The 17,395-nt window shown below is 42.7% G+C and overlaps 1 protein-coding gene across 3 annotated transcripts in view; it reads right to left on the bottom strand.

The window, feature by feature from the left end:
- Positions 1-17,395, bottom strand: part of LOC138962612 (probable ribonuclease ZC3H12B) — a 94,806-nt gene that overhangs the window by 14,215 nt on the left and 63,196 nt on the right. Inside the window, exon 1 of one of the 3 annotated variants that reach the window (XM_070334490.1) lies at positions 14,859-15,067. The exons of the other annotated variants lie outside the window; for them this stretch is intronic. The gene's annotated coding sequence lies outside the window, so the exon portion shown is untranslated. Of the gene's footprint in view, positions 1-14,858; positions 15,068-17,395 lie in introns of those variants that run through there. 3 annotated transcript variants of the gene reach the window in all.

Here is a 17,395-nt window from a genome sequence, read left to right as displayed (position 1 = left end):
CTCTCTGAGTCTCTCTCTCTCTCTCAATGAAAGTATTAAATGAAATTATTTTGAGTCTTATTCTCGTACAGTGTCAGAATCTGACTGCGACTGTCACGGTGTGCGCCGTCCCACGACTGAGTCAGTCTCGACCGTGACTGATGATGCGGCCGGGCGGCCGCCGGTGTGTGAAGGCCGTCATCGCGGCCCTGCCGTCATATTACCGCCTCGATTTATACTCGAGACTGAAATGTTGTTTCCTGGTAAAATTAATGAAGTGAAATTATTTGAAGACGAAAAGCATGTCAATTTCTTGCATGTGAAGAAAATCGATTTCTTCGAAAACGCGTGTACCGAGTGGTTACGTCCCTTGAATGAGAAGGGAAACATTTTAGGATGAAGCAAATTTCTAAGTTAAATACAACAAATTGGTTGGACAAATTTGGCCCCATCAGTGAATGTAAGGTACCTAAGGTCGCTCATCAGTACTATCGACGTTTTTTGTGTGTTCAGTGTGGAGTTTATACAAGGTCAACGAGGCCGAGAATCGTAATATGACGGCGGGGCCAAGATGACGGTGATACAAATAAAATACTTAAAAAAAGAAAAAGACATTACAGCCTGTGAATCAGTTACTATAGGCCTACCATTAAGATGGACTCAGAAACGCCGATTCAGAGTGTGCGTCTCAGTCAAGTGTAATCACCGACTTGAAATCGAGTCAACATGATGTGACATCAGTTACAGTCTTAATCAGTGTCTTCAGGAGAAGTACATTGACGATGGACTCAGAAACGCTGACGCAGAGTTGCAGTCACTGAAGTGTGATAAACTAAAATCTAAATTTGACATTACAGTCTCTGAATCAGTAATTACTAATTACTCAGTAGTACCGCCGTTACCGATGGACTCAGAAACGCTGATAAACTGAAATCTAGATTATAGACGGATTACAGTCTCTGTATCACGGTTACTGACTTAATTACTGATCTTATCTTCGAGTGGACTTGGAAACACTTTTCAACCACATGGAACGGCGGCGGTGTGATAACTGAATACTCTTGGCCATAAGTCCCCAGCACAGACACGACCGCTGTCAGGTCACGCCGTTTAACTGAGGATGAGTGATGAGCTAAGCACTGCGGGGAGGACATGCATGGGGGGGCCTGGGAGATGTGACGTGACGCGTGACGGACCGACACGTGCCCTCAACCCTGATGTCACGTCACGATTTGTCAGCTAATGCGGAACCAACGTCACTATGATGACAATCAGATCTGCGGCGGCGCGGGTGCAACGATCTCAAGTTTTTTCCCCGGCCAGCCGTTCTCATTCGATATAATTATACATGTATAGTTATATATATCCCAGACCATTGCCGGTGTACATATCATCTTATAATTAATGCACGTCTGTCCAGACTGAAATGATGGTTCCTCATCAACTTAAAGAGGGACACTTCTTTGAGGAAGAAAAGCATGTCAGTTTCTCGCAGTCCCAAGGAAGTTCGTATTGAAATTCCCGATAGATTTTACTGAAAAATTCGATTCCTTCGAAAACTTGCATCGAGTGGTTACGTCCCTTGAATGAGAAGGGGAAGGATTTTGCGATGAAGCAAATTTCTAAGTTAAAATACATGTCAGTTTCTCGCAGACTGAATGAAATTCGTGTTCAAGTTCGATAGATTTTACTCCCAAATTCGATTCCTTTTAAAACGTGCACCGAGTGGTTACGTCCCTTAAATGAGAAGGGGAAGGGTTTTGCGATGAAACCAATTTCTAAGTTAAAAAATAAAAAAAATAAAAAAATTGACGAATTCGACCCTACGGGTGAAAAGTATCAACGGATGATCGTAGATACTTGGGAAGGGAAGGGGGCCCGCGTCGGCACATGTGTATGTACAAAAAAACAAACCCCACCCTTCACTTCACCAGCTTAGCTTCAACAAGACACCTGTACGATCAAGCCGCATTGGCATTTGTGTGGGTCCCGGTAAAAAAACACACACTATATTTGAAGGAAAAGGGAATCATCGTAATTTAAAGCCTCATATTATTTAGGCTAAGTCACCTGTGGAGGCTATAAGACCACCAGCTTCATTACCAGAGCTGGACTCCAAGTTTAGCATAGGCGAACGACAAGAAGAAGAAGAATTTAGGCTAAGTCTATTTCACGAAGCTCGCTGCACGATACTGACTTTGGCACTGAATGTTCGGTGGAAGCCTTTGCGAAGTCTTCGCGAAGTCGGCTTCGGGTTTTTGGTTTTTTTTGCAGTAAGGACAGCCTTAAAGAAGTATTGCGGCGTTTGAATGCTGCACTGCAAGCTGTGTAAATGTGCATTACAGTCCTGTATTTTGAATGCTGCACTGCAAGCTGTGTAACTGTGCATTACAGTCAAGTATTTTGGTTTGATGTCAACTCAGGGGTCAGCCACTGGATGACAACCAGCGTTCGGTGCAACAGGTGTTTGAAAAATACGTTCGCTGCGTTTGTTGTTGTTTTGATAGTGTTCTGATATGAAAGAACTTTCTTTGTTTAATATCAATGACAGCGATACGTAGTGACTCATATTTTTGCAAAATGCCTTGCTTAAACTGTGACGACGTTTGGTCGATTAAATTCGATTACATTCTCTAGAGTTGTGATCTTATCCCCCCCCCGATTTCACTCTCTCTTTCCCTCCCTCTCACTCAGTGAAACTGTGTTTACTTAAATATTGTTAAAGTTAGTCAGAGGGCGAAATAACATGAGAAAGAACATGAGTGAACGTGGGAGTTTCAGCCCACGAACGAAGACGAAGAAGAAGAAGTGGGCGATTTCAAAACGACCCCCACCCCCCCCCCCCCTTTAAAATAAAAAGAAAGAAAAAAAGAAGAAGAAGAAGAAGAAAGAGGAGGAGGAGGAGGAGAGTGAAATACTAGATATGTATAAGTCAATGTTCCTTTTCATCTTCTTTTTCTTCTTCAGTTTTTAAGAAACACAATATTTGTGTTTGATCGTCCACTGGAGTTACTCCAACGGTTGTAACATAAAGGCTAAGGCCTGGCGCTCACCTATGTAACTAAGTTCAGCAGGACAGACGACGCACTGCAGATTATCCCACCTACGTGAGAGAGACACTCGTGAGATAATAATCGTTCAAATCACACGTGTGTATATCATGTAAATGAGGTCATGTCAAGCAAGCCTGGCAGGGACCTGTTTTTCCACTGCTTATGATGCCAAAGTCACCGAGACAAACGTCATTACAAAAAAGCGCTCGCTAATTACCCTCGATGAATTTTTAGAACTAACACGCCACGCCACAATTTCAGAGTGACGTTTCTTTTCTTTGACGTAATAGATTGCACGAAGCTTTAGAAGAGATCGAGGTTCCAAAACAAGCGTCTTCAATTTAGCTGCCTCGACTGCAGGACATTTTCAGTAAAATACACATAAGTACAGTATGTAGGATAAACAGAATACTACATGGCTTGCCGTATCGTACAAGATTTACACTCGTTGCTTTTTCAAATAGTGAACAGATCGCTTTCGCTCGCAGTTCAATATTTAAAAAAACAAAACTCGTGTAAATCTGGTACGACACAGCAAGCCATGTAGTATTCTCTCTTTATCCCAGCCCGCTACACGTTGCGTGAAAGGAAAACAGGCCAAGTACTCGTCATAATCCCTATCGCAGCATCAATAATATGCAGTGCGTCGTCTGTGCCGCTGAAACTGCGCAGGTATATTCTGCCCATAACGGTTGTAACGTAAACGCTAAGGCCTCGCTCACCTATGTAACTTCAGCAGGACCGACGACGCACTGCAGATTATCCCAGCCCGCTAGACGTTGCGTGAAAGGAAAACAGGCCAAGTACTCGCCATAATCCCTATTGCAGCATCAATAATATGCAGTGCGTTGTCTGTGCCGCTGAAACTGCGGAGGCATATTCTGCCCTTAATCCCTATTGCAGCATCAATAATATGCAGTGCGTCGTCTGTGCCGCTGAAACTGCGCAGGTATATTCTGCCCATTACGGTCTCGCCATGATAGTCACGACCCTGCGCGTGACACGGTGGGGTCACGGACCGCTGCTGCGTGCAGGAAGAACTGAGGTGTCTGTCATGCCCCAGCACGAGTGAAGCTGATACAACTAACTGACTGGGGGCCGCACAACAATCACAACAAAGCCAGTCTGAGTGACTGACGCACACTGAATAGTTCGTGACTAATTATGCATGATTATGGCGAAACTTTGTTTACTAGGGTTTAAAGATACTCAGTAGAAGACCCCACCGCCCTTCCCCTTCCCAAAAAAAGAAGAACAAATAGAAAATAATATGGAAAGAATTAAAGAAAAAGAAGAAGAAGAACAAGAACAAGAAGAACAAGAAGAAGAACAGGAAAAGAAATAAAAAAAGAAAACAAGTTAGAAAAGGAGCTTTATGCGACTAACACAGGTCTTGAGTAAAACAAAACGAAACACACACCACAAAAAACAAGTCCGAGTATTTTCAAAGGTAAAGATGCTAGCCGTTTGCACCAAGGGGCCGAGATTTCTTTCGATATTGATACAAACACGTATAGTGTATCTATATATATATACGACTAGTGTCTGTCTGTCTGTCTGTCTGTCTGTCTGTCTGTTCGCGATGCACGGCCAAAGTTCTCGGTGGATCTTTTTCAAATTTAGACACCGTATTCAGCTACACCCCGGACACAACCTCATCGATGAGATATTTCAACACGTGCTCTCAGCGCGCAGCGCTGTGCGCGCTGAACCGATTTTTTTGTTTTTGTTTTGTTGTTGTTGTTGTTGTTGTTGTTGTTGTCGGGATCCACTACCAGTAACTCTTCCTTATCTTCTCCAGTGTTTTCAGCCGCGATTATCTCCCTTCCTCCGTGTGGCGTCAATCCATATTCCCGTTACTACGTTACTATTTTTAGAAGGTCACTGCACGTTACTATTTTTAGAAGGTCTCCAGTGTTTTGCGCGTTTATCTCCTTTCCTTCGTGCGGCGTACACCCGGCAAAGCCGGGTCCCAGGCGCAGCCTGGTATTCGGCTCTACTTCTTCCCGGCGAAGCCGGTACCCGGCGAAGCGGGTAATCATCTAGTGTATGTATATATATATATAGTGTATATATATACATACATTTACTAGTGCCTCAGGAATAATCAAACCAGAGATAAAATGTTTTTGTTTTGTGTCAGTTCATATGTGAAAGTGACATGAACGCGGTACTGCCGCGAATTCAAAATGGGAAAAACACGGGCGTTAAATAAATACAACCCTCTCATGGCCCTCCCATTCAGTGATCGAGTCAGTTATCTCTCTAAATCAAACTACGGTGTTCCCTCCCACACAGGGTACAAAGCACCCCGGGTGTCCCAGTCCGTACACACACGCGCGGCTTTGTACTAACCCACACCACGCCCTAACTGATTATTTCAAAGCATGTCGAAATGTTGAGAGCGTATCCATCAAGGGCTCATGCGGGTTAAAGAAACAGTGCATGGAACCCCCCTTTTCAGTAAGACCAGAGAGATAGAAAAAAAACACACACAGAGGCACACACACACACACACACACACACACACACACACACACACACACACACACACACACACACACACACACACACAAACAAACAACCACTGAGAAATTCAGGTCTTTAAATAGGAGAGAATCTTAAAATGGAGGTAAATCTCAGATATTGTGAACAGAAAAACACACTTTCTTTACTTTCTTTATTTGGTGTTCAACGTCGTTTTCAACCACGAAGGGTTATATCGCGACGGGGAAAGGGGGAAGATGGGATAGAGCCACTTGTCAATTGTTTCTTGTTCACAAAAGCACTAATCAAAAATTTGCTCCAGGGGCTTGCAACGTAGTAAAATATATGACCTTACTGGGAGAATGCAAGTTTCCAGTACAAAGGACTTAACATTTCTTACATAGGCTACTGCTTGACTAAAATCTGTACAAAAATTGACTATATTCTATACAAGAAAACACTTAACAAGAGTAAAAGGAGAAACAGAATCCGTTAGTCGCCTCTTACGACATGCTGGGGAGCATCGGGTAAATTCTTCCCCCTAACCCGCGGGGGGTAGAAAAACACACATCAAAAAAGGTCTTAAATGGGGGGTGGGCTGGCTTAGCTCAGGGAGTCTTAAAAGCGGGGTTCCACTGTGTACACTCCTCCCTGTGAAAGCTATCTCGTTCACCGACACGGATCTGGTCAGCCTTTAACACACGACAAGACAGCTTTTCAACCTTTACACACAAGACAGCTTTTCAACCTTTACACACGACAAGACAGCTTTCGTTTCAACCTTTACACACGGCAAGACAGCTTTCGTCATTCAACCTTTACACACGACAAGACAGCTTTCGTTTCAACCTTTACACACATGTGAACAGTCTACAGCCTGGCCGCCGCTTTCTATGCAGACTGAGTAGGATTTGTGGTTTTGTGTGTGTGTGTGTGTGTGTGTGTGTGTTGCTGATCAAATTAATTTCGTAAGTGACACCAATGTTATCACTTAAATGAACTATAATTCAGGGAGAAAATAACTATCTGCTCACAATGCAGGACACCACAATTATTTGTTTTTTATATTTGTTTGTATCTAGTGATCAAGTGAAAGAATATTCTTATTCAATGTGAAAGCCCTGGACATGATCGGCTGACGTGTATGGACGGTAGCTTTTAACAATGGACTGTTTCAGCCTCAAACCGGCCTGCGCGACGACAGATGCCAGTTTTCCAACGTGAGCACGGGATTTAAATGGCATACGTGCATGACAACACGACATGCTTCGTGCTCTGCTCTGATCGTGTTAAAATGATTGCTTTCTTTTCTCTTCCGTCGCTTTACTTCTGCTCAAGAGAATGTGAGCGAGTTTTAGCGTCAACTAAGGTGACTCGAGTCGAACCGGAGGTCGCAAAAACTCGGTCCGGTACGACTGGAGTGACGTCACCGGTTAACCAACTTTCAACCTTGCTTCCTGCGTAGGGTCTCTCCAGTTCCAAGATGGCTGCCAAGGCGAGGTGAGAAACTTCTGCAAATATTTTTTGACAAAGTTACGGATTGTGAGAAGACATTTGTTGTAAATCACTTAGCCTTTCAAAAATTAAGGATACTGGGTTGGATACTGTCTTGGTTTTAATGCATTTTATTTTAGCAGTGATGTTTATTTTGGGAAGAAATGAGGTCAACAGGAGTTTGGGTGCGATTTCGGCTCAAATGTACTTTAGCGCCCTGAACTTTTACCCGGCTGTTTTGCGCTCGATTTTCACGCTCACTTCTTCATTGACGTTCGAATCGATAGTTCGATGTTTTGGCATTACATTCACATCAACAATAAAACAGTACTGCTTGTTCATCATCGTCGTCCATCAACTCTCCACAACAGTAAATCCGTAACGCGCTTGTCGCCATCTTGTTGCAAGGGACGCGACTGGACACAACCCAACAGCGTTTCCGCGAAGAAAAAAACCAGACATGCGCAGTGACCCTACCGTAGCTCAACCCTGTTCCTCGCGAAAACTCGCTCTATGACAGGCCTATACTTAAAAGGTACTGTCCGTACGGGGACTGCCGTATCATTCTAGGACGTGAAGTAAGAGCTTGTTCTTCAGATATGAGACCACTGCAGCATTTGTAACACAAGTTTTGCGAAATTTGCTCGTTTGCTTGTTCAAGAATGTGCGACCCCGCCCCCCCCCCCACCACTCTAAATAAATGGTGCTTTCAGCACGTGCAAAACATAGCTGCATTTATTTTTCACAAAATTGGAATCCATTACTAACTTTATTCAGGAGTATTTTAATTGTTTTCTGAAGTTCTGTGCCGTAAGATTGACCGTCTTTTAAAGAAGCTTACGTACCTGTACGAATCCACAAGAAATCGTCACTCCGGACTGCAGTGAATTCAAAGATTAAGCGCCGAAGGACGTAATTCAACACGCGTGTGTATTAAATCCTTACAAGAACATGTCAACAGAGCTCAATAGTTCTTTTGCGAGATCTTTGGAGGAAATGAGCAGAGATCGATATTCTCGATTCAATTTATTACACTTATCCTTCCACGGAGGAAAGCCTCACACACGAAACGGAAAGCCTCGATCATCAGCACCGAAACGTGACAAGTATCCACACACACCAAGTCATTACTGACATCAAGAAAAAACTATAAGAAGTTGATGTGTCCTTCAAGTTAAATTTTTTGTTTTGTTTGTTTAATCTTCTTCTCTTTCGCCGAGACCGAAGCTGACAGTAATCTGTCAGTATTAAAATAACAACTGAGTCAGAGAACCAGAACAAAATACTATAATACAGACCAAGGGGTTTATTAATAGATTGAGTTTATTAGCTTTTTACTCTTCGGGGCTGCCTTGTTAGGTGTAAGGACGAGTCGATCGGCAGCACACACGGAATTAATGGAGCATAAACGTGAAACGAACATCACACGCCGCCAAGAGAACGGTCACGACTGAGGTCAGTAAGGACACTTGTGCTCGGTGAAACTTGACACGAGTTTGGCATGAGGATGTTGGCCGGACATTTGAGGAGTTTAAAACCAAGACGCACACAGTTTTCACTGCCACCAACGGTCGCTCAGTTCCCGCGACTTTGTCGTCACTGAGTTTTATGTACGAGCGACAGGAAACTAATGACGTAAAACAGTTGAGTAAAATTCAAGAAACGTGTCCCAAATTAACTTTGTCCATCAATAGTCCGCCATTTGGTTATGTCCCTTGAACATTTCATTTTTTTCATTTTTCATTTCATTTTCATTACTTTATTGTCCCATCGCTGGGAAATTCGGGTCGCTTCCTCCCAGTGGAAAGCTAGCAGCAACGGAGTCGCGCTACCCAGGTGTCTGCGTGTTTAGGTGTATTCAGCCACCTGCACTTATGGCAGAATGACCAAGGTCTTTTACGTGCCATTGTGATGACACGGGGGTGGGACATGGGGGTGGGACATGGCTTCCGTCTCTGGGTCTGCACATAAAGTTGACCCGTGTCCGTCCCGGCCCGAATTCGAACCTGCGACCTTCCGATCACAAGTCCAGTGCTCTACCAACTGAGCTACCGGGCCACAGGCAAATCAAAGTGTACGGAATGAATCGAAAGTCAAAATTTTAGCTTTTCAACACGATTTTGCCGCAGTTTTTAACACACGACTGCGGTTCTCTCTCTACAAAGTTTGGCACCTTGCGTCAACCTAGTTGAATTTGGTACACCGTTCTTGAATTTTTGTTTGAACCAAAGGTTGTTAAATACTTTCTGCACACTTGATTGTTTTAAACTACTCTTTGCATTATTTGAAGACTTCGACGTGACGGAAGACGATGTCTGGAGTTCGTGACACATAAAAAGCTAACGTGAGACTAAGACGTCATTCGAATTTGTGGGATATATACTTCAAAAACTGATGTCATGCTTACACCTCGTCTAAGAGCACAAAATAAAAGATCGTAATAGTACGATTGTTATGTTACCATAACGTTTTCATTCATACATTGGAATAACGACATACTAAAATGGCCAAATGAGCTAAGTAAAACACATATCCGAAACAAAGCAAATGGTGACATGAAAACATTTGCTTACCTTTTGGTTCGGTCTCGAATAGCAGCTAGCATAGATCTGCTGATGGGACATTAAAACCCAAAAACCAACCAACCAACTAACCTTTTGGTTTTTCTTTATTATTATTTTTTTTTGTCAATTGAAGACCACATTTTTGTTGCTGTCGCTGAAATCGACGTAACGAACACACGAAGATGTATGAATAGGAGACAATAAATCTATACACAAACGAAGACTTGACAGGCTTGACGACGCCGGCGTTCTAATCGCATGCACAGGGACGGACGACACTGTTTGAACGGCCTCAACCTGCCCGGCCAGTGAAAGTCTCGTTCACAGCTGAATGAAACGATCGTGACTGGAAAATGCGCACGATGTTGCGCGTGTCACGTCTTCACAGACACAATTAAAGTACACAACCACAGGTGCATGTCGACAGAAACTTTCAACACCCATACTACTACTACTGTCTATAATTATGGGGTTTTAACGTCCTCTCAGATAACTATGATCTATATAAAGGACATTTTTGTACTTTCTACTACCACACTCGCAGGTGTTTTTTGTTGTTGTTGTTTGTTTGTTTGTTTGTATACAGACGAGCTACTCCCTACTCCTGTCAGTAACAAAAGTGACAACGCGCCTACAAATGATCTATACTTAAACATATACTGTGCGTCTAGAAATGGAAGTGCTGACGAAGCTTCAGCGATCAAGTTAGGGTGGAGTCGAGCCACGGCGAGACCGCACTGGATATTTTAATGCGATCGTGACTGGTTATTATTATACGATACAGTCTGGTAGCACTGTTCAATTTATCTGTGAAGAAGAATAGCCTGTCACACATAAGCGTGACCGTGGGTGTTATGGTGTAATATAAATACATACACACACGGCTCTATAATTAGCCTATACACTATGGTTTCAGCATGACTCAACTGTTCAAGTATTTCAAGATGTTCGCCTCTCTCCAGTAAACCACAAGGAGAATGGTCGGGCGACTAAAAGACGATTTTCGGAAATAACTCCGTCAGGTTGTGAAAGAGTGAATACCCTTGCTTTTCGTCGGATAAATATATTCACACGTGCTCCTTTCCACGTGTTTCCGACACACCCCTCGCTAGTGATTGGCCCCTCCAATGTTTGTACAAATACAAATCAATCAATCAATCAATCAATAAATATGAGGCTTATATCGCGCGCATTCCGTGGGTACAGTTCTAAGCGCAGGTATTTTAATTTTTTAAATTTTTGTATGCAATTTATATCGCGCACATATTAAAGGCGCAGGGATTTATTTATGCCGTGTGAGATGGAATTTTTTTTTACACAATACATCACGCATTCACATCGGTCAGCAGATCGCAGCCATTTCGGCGCATATCCTACTTTTCACGGCCTATTATTCCAAGTCACACGGGTATTTTGGTGGACATTTTTATCAATGCCTATACAATTTTGCCAGGAAAGACCCTTTTGTAAATCGTGGGATCTTTAACGTGCACACCCCAACTGTAGTGTACACGAAGGGACCTCGGTTTTTCGTCTCATCCGAAAGACTAGCACTTGAACCCACCACCTAGGTTAGGAAAGGGGGGAGAAAATTGCTAGCGCCCTGACCCAGGGTCGAACTCGCAACCTCTCGCTTCCGAGCGCAAGTGCGTTACCACTCGGCCACCCAGTCCATAATACAAATCTAATACAAACCCGACAGAGTTATTTCAGAATTCGTCTATTGGCAGCTACTTTACCAATTTCCCAATAATGAAAATCAAAACTGACTTTACACAACATCTCTCATTCATGTTTTGAGTAGCACTGCATACGTGAATGATTCAGAAACAAACTTATTCCCAGAAAAAAGTAAGATAGCTGATATGTTCCAGGTAATGTTGGCACGGACCAGATACATAGTGACACATATTTTTCTTCCTTCCTTCTTCCTCTCTCAAGTCTCATTAAAAGTGAAACAAAATAATCTCGCTTTTCAGAGCACTTTGTGATAAACCAGGAAAAGGAAGGAAAACAGGAACAAAATACAACAACAAGATCTCGAGAAATAAACAAGAAAATCTATCTGTGACTGTCGAGATTGCTATTTTGAGCTTGTTATACCACGAAAGAAGACGTCGATAAATCGTGCCGCGACAACCGCACGTTCCGTGCCAGAAGAAGTGCAAACGACAGCTGAATCTGGTGCACTGAATGTGACCCCCCCCCCCCCCCCCCCCCAAAAAAAAAAAAAAAAAAAAAAAAAAAAAATCGACAAAAGACCCCAGCCTGTGCCTGTTAAGTCTGTGTCAGAAAAAAAGTAACCCTACGATACCCATATCTCGCCTCATCCCTCTTCTAATAAAACAAACGGATTTTTTAAGCGGAGCCCTAGTAGTGTCCTCTTTCTGTCTCTGTGTCTGTCTGTCTGTCTGTGTGTGTGTGTCTGTCTATGTCTGTCTGTATCGTTCTCTCTGTGTCTCTCTTTATGCAAACCCCTCACCCCCCCCCCCCCCCCCGCGGAAAAATATATAATCATCTCCTTTTGTATACAAGAAACGAGATTGTCTATTTTCGCTGGGTTCGCGTGAACGAAGAAGGGTGGGATCGTGCGGAATATATTCTACAGTCTTTTCTCCGTCAGTCACGATACAGCTATCACTCCGCTCACATAAAACCCAACGGTAGATTGGAAAGAATTAGCTCCGTGTTGTATTGTATTCAATCAGAAGCTCTCTGATTTCTCTTGTCCACGCTGTCGTTTTTATATTTAGTCAAGTTTTGACTAAATATTTTAACATCGAGGGGGAATCGAAACGAGGGTATGGTGTATGTGTGTCTGTGCGTGTGTGTGTGTGTGTAGAGCGATTCAGACTAAACTACTGGACCGATCTTTATGAAATTTGACATGAGAGTTCCTGGGTATGAAATCCCCGAACGTTTTTTTCATTTTTTTGATAAATGTCTTTGATGACGTCATATCCGGCTTTTCGTGAAAGTTGAGGCGGCACTGTCACGCCCTCATTTTTCAACCATATTGGTTGAAATTTTGGTCAAGTAATCTTCGACGAAGCCCGGACTTCGGTATTGCATTTCAGCTTGGTGGCTTAAAAATTAATTAATGACTTTGGTCATTAAACATCTGAAAATTGTTAAAAAAAATAAAAATGTATAAAACGATCCAAATTTACGTTTATCTTATTCTCCATCATTTGCTGATTCCAAAAACATATAAATATGTTATATTTGGATTAAAAACAAGCTCTGAAAATTAAAAACATAAAAATTATTATCAAAATTAAATTGTCCTAATCAATTTAAAAACACCTTCATCTTTTTCCTTGTCGGTTCCTGATTCCAAAAACATATAGGCCTAGATATGATATGTTTGGATTAAAAACACGCTCAGAAAGTTAAAACGAAGAGAGGTACAGATCTAGAAACGCGTGCTATCCTTCTCAGCGCAAGTACTACCCCGCTCTTCTTGTCAATTTCACTGCCTTTGCTATGAGCGGTGGACTGACGATGCTACGAGTATACGGTCTTGCTGAAAAATGGCATTGCGTTCAGTTTCATTCTGTGAGTTCGACAGCTACTTGACTAAATGTTGTAATTTCGCCTTGCGCGACTTGTTAGTCTTTCTCCCCTTTAGAACACACACGATGAAGGCGAACAATTCGGTTGTGTTACCCGGAGAACAATAGGTACGAATTAATTAAACCAGCCCAGCATAGTCGACTGTATGCGTTGATGTACCTGTCGCTCCTATTCTTTGGGCGTGTTGAAAGTCTGAATTAATGAAACCAAACTGGATTCAATCATTGACTGTCACACGATCATTTCCACGTACGGATCTAGAATTGTATCTATAGATGTACATATAATATAAATGCCTGAGTCAGCCATCCCGGTGGTATATTTTTCACCTGGACAGAGAAGAGAGTATCGTTCACGAGAAGAAAGTTAAAAACTAAACAAATCCAACAAGATTGGAGGGATTGATAATGACGTGCAATAGGTGAAAAATGTCAGGTCAAATGATCTGGATAAAACTGAAAATGTTAAAACTTTAACTGAAACCCATTTTTTCACCAAAGCCATTCGTTTTCATATTTGTTCAATTTGATATTCTGCTTGCAGACAAAGATATAAACAGAGAACGCGTACCAGAAAGCAGCAGAATATTATGGTACGCTGCTTGCGCTTTTCTTTATGACACATATTCCACCATCGTTTCCTCAAAAATTCAATTAATCTATATTGACTGTTTTTATTTATTTATATACTTTAAAAACAACAACAACATTTGATCGGACGTTCATCATGTCCAAAGAATAGGAGCGACAGGTACATCAACGCATACAGTCGACTATGCTGGGCATTTTTTGTTTTAAAGCACGACACCCTTATTTTTTAGCTGTCTGTTTGAGACAAAGGTTTACATCTGTACGTACACATGTACAATGCTGATGTATGCAGATCAAACGCACTCCCGCCCCCCCCCCAAAAAAACAAACACAAAACAACCCCACGCACAAGCAACACACAAAACAATCACAGCAACCCCCCCTCCCCCCCCCCCGAAAAATAATGTTTTCGATGAGATTACTCAATATCTTTGCAAACGTCTGCTTGCTCGATAACAAAATGTGTTAGTCGCATACCAGATAGGAATTAAGTTACAATTCTAGACATGAGGAAAAAACACAACAACTGATATTTACCTAAACCCGAACAGGACTTATCTTCATCGCAACAGAATAACATGCATGATGCAGCTTACATTCACGGAGACACGGAGTTTTCCAAGACAAAGAAAAGGACACGAATTGATCATAAACAAGAGCGATATCAGAGTTTCACAAGGAAATATTTAAACAGACAGATATTTCGTTGTACGGGCAGCTTGGTAGACAAGTAAATTTATACCGAGACAGGAGAAGGATTTGAAGTAGACAGACTGGCAGTCAGACTGTTTGATCGACTGACTACCAGCCAGCCAGCCAGCCAGCCAGACAGACAGATAAGTAGCAGACAGACAATGGGACACAAGACAGACAGATGGAGGTAGACGAATAGATGATAGACAAACGGGCAATCGCGAAAAAACAAAGAGAAACAAACACGGGTAGACAAGTCAGACAGACGGAGGAAGATGGGCAGATAGACATATATATAAAGACCTACTGACCGACAGAAAGACTGACAGACAGACAGGCAGGTACACAGACAAACTAAAGTCCAAACATATAAAACGTACACCAGGGACACAAAGAACATAACAAATAAAAACAACCTTTACCTCGCAACCAGGACTTATGATCACTGTGATGAAAAATCACATCGAGTTGTAACACAAGTATCCGCGGAGAAGTGTTAAGTCAAGTGGCTGGCACAAACACCAAAAGAGAAAGATTCATCCATCAAGTTTCTTGAACACGGAATGAATTACTTCGTCACGCGCTCATCCCAAAACCAGCTTCCAATCGTTGGCGTTCTCACTCGGAAAGCAATCGCTCATTTCCTTCACTTCCCCCCCACACAAGGCCAAAGTCCGAACTAGATTGTCCTCGTAATGGTCGCTTTCGTAGTAACATTATATTGTGCAAGAGTTGCTTAATTATTTCCGCTTACAAAAGCACGTGAGTGCATTCTTTTTTGAGCACGCGTCTGTCGTCTCGTGGCTATCTTTTATTTCATGAAAGCGACTTTCACAAAAGGAGCAGCTAGGAAGCCCTTCACGACTCAAGATCACGCATTCAAGTGTGAAAACATGAATAACTCAGTTTTTAGTTCAAGTCAAGTGCTGTTCGAATTGAAACAATTCTCAAAGAGTTCAGCGGCTTCTCAGTTTGAATGAAACGTTGGAGTCAGCCATTTTGACCAACCCTATGACGTAACAATAGACCGCACGTGCCGACAGGGCCTCGGTTACGATCATCACGATATTTCCTCCAGGGAAGGAGACACTTGATTCTATTGTTATCAACCTATTCCCTGTCTCTTTCCTGTGTATGATAGCAAAAGTGGTCATATGGCTGTGTGGTCAGACATTATCACGAACGCGCGCGTTTACTACTGTAAGTGTGTGTGTGTGTGTGGTGTGTGTGTCGTGTGTGTGTGTGTGTGTGCTGTGTTTGTGTGTGCTGTGTGTGTACTGTGTGTGTGTGTGTTTGTGCCACGGTGTGTGTGTGCTGTGTTTGTGTGTGCTGTGTGTGTACTGTGTGTGTGTGTTTGTGCCACGGTGTGTGTGTGTGTGTTTGTGTGTGGTGTGTGTGTGTGTATTAAAGGCACAGTGTTAGAGGCACAGTCCTTCACGTGTAAACAAGTATAGTCTCACCATTTGAGATCTGGTCAGGCTTTTACATAGGATAAGGTCATGCCTCTACTTACACACGTACCAACATTCAGCAGCCCGAGTGCTCTCTGTACGGGGAGTGGGATTGTTTTGATGAATTCATTACACCCCCGGTATAGGGGACTGGGTGGCCGAGTGGTAACGCACTTGCGCTCGGAAGCGAGAGGTTGCGTGTTCGACCCTGGGTCAGGCCGCAATTTTCTCCCCCCTTTCCTAACCTAGGTGGTGGGTTCAAGTGCTAGTCTTTCGGATGAGACGAAAAACCGAGGTCCCTTCGTGTACACTACATTGGGGTGTGCACGTTAAAGATCCCACGATTGACAAAAGGGTCTTTCCTGGCAAAATTGTATCGGCATAGATAAAAATGTCCACCAAATACCCGTTTGACTTGGAATAAAGGCCGTGAAAGGTGAATGCTCGCCTAATAGGCTACTGAGCTTCACTGGCCGATGTGAATGCATTGTGTGTAAAAAATGTCTGTTTGTCTGTCTGTCTGTAAAAAATTCCATTTCAAACGGCAGAAATTAATATGTAAGCGCCTAGGGCTATATCTAGATTAGGCGCATAAAAATGATAATAATAATAATAATAATAGGGGTGTGTATAGGTTTCGCTCGATGTGTTTGTGTGTTTGTGTGTTTGTGTTCGCATATAGATCTCAAGAATGAACGGACCGATCGTCACCAAACTTGGTGAACAGGTTCTATACATTCCTGAGACGGTCCTTACAAAAATTGGGACCAGTCAAACACACGGTTAGGGAGTTATTGGTGGATTAAGATTCTACAAGGACTTATAGAGGGACATATTAATGGTCAAAGGGAAATAACCTTCTCAGTTGGTGGCAGTGAGAATGGTTATTTCCCTTTGACCAACGGGGGTGTTTTTCCTACCTCGGAGGAATTTCTTGTTTTCTTAACGTACACAAGTTGTTTTTGTGGGACATTAATTCATTAAAAAAAAATTAAAAAAAATCTCTCTGTACAAAATACAATCTCTTCTTCTTCTTGGCGTTCGCAGAGGTTACACGATCAGTCCAGCACTGGTGATAAATGTTGTAAAATACAATCAGGATGTTGAGTTTTAGTATGTGTCAAAGTGGATGTTCTTAGCCCATGTAAAATCCTGGCCGGATCTAAGATGATGAGCAGACCTGTTTTCACAGAAAAAGACTGTCACTTTATCTCTCAAGGACACTCAAAAATGACTCGATCAGAACGCGCGTGCAAAAGACGTGGGCGTTGGGCGCAAAATTCCCAGCTGGTCGCGGAACATAATATTACTATAACACTGAAGCCGGGCTTGCTGTGGCCTTGATTCGGGAGAAAGTTGACAGTGGTATTATAGTATGTGTCTGTAGGGGGGGGGGGGGGGGGGGGGGGGGGGAGTATAAGGAAACTAAGCCGGGAGGAAAAGTGACAAGAGAAATTAAGAAGCATACCGTACAGAGTCAATGGTAGCGATGAGAGAGAGAGAGAGAG

Source organism: Littorina saxatilis, linkage group LG3 (genome assembly GCF_037325665.1).
Source record: "Littorina saxatilis isolate snail1 linkage group LG3, US_GU_Lsax_2.0, whole genome shotgun sequence".
NCBI lineage: Eukaryota > Metazoa > Mollusca > Gastropoda > Littorinimorpha > Littorinidae > Littorina > Littorina saxatilis.
This window is presented reverse-complemented; position numbering and strand designations above follow the sequence as displayed.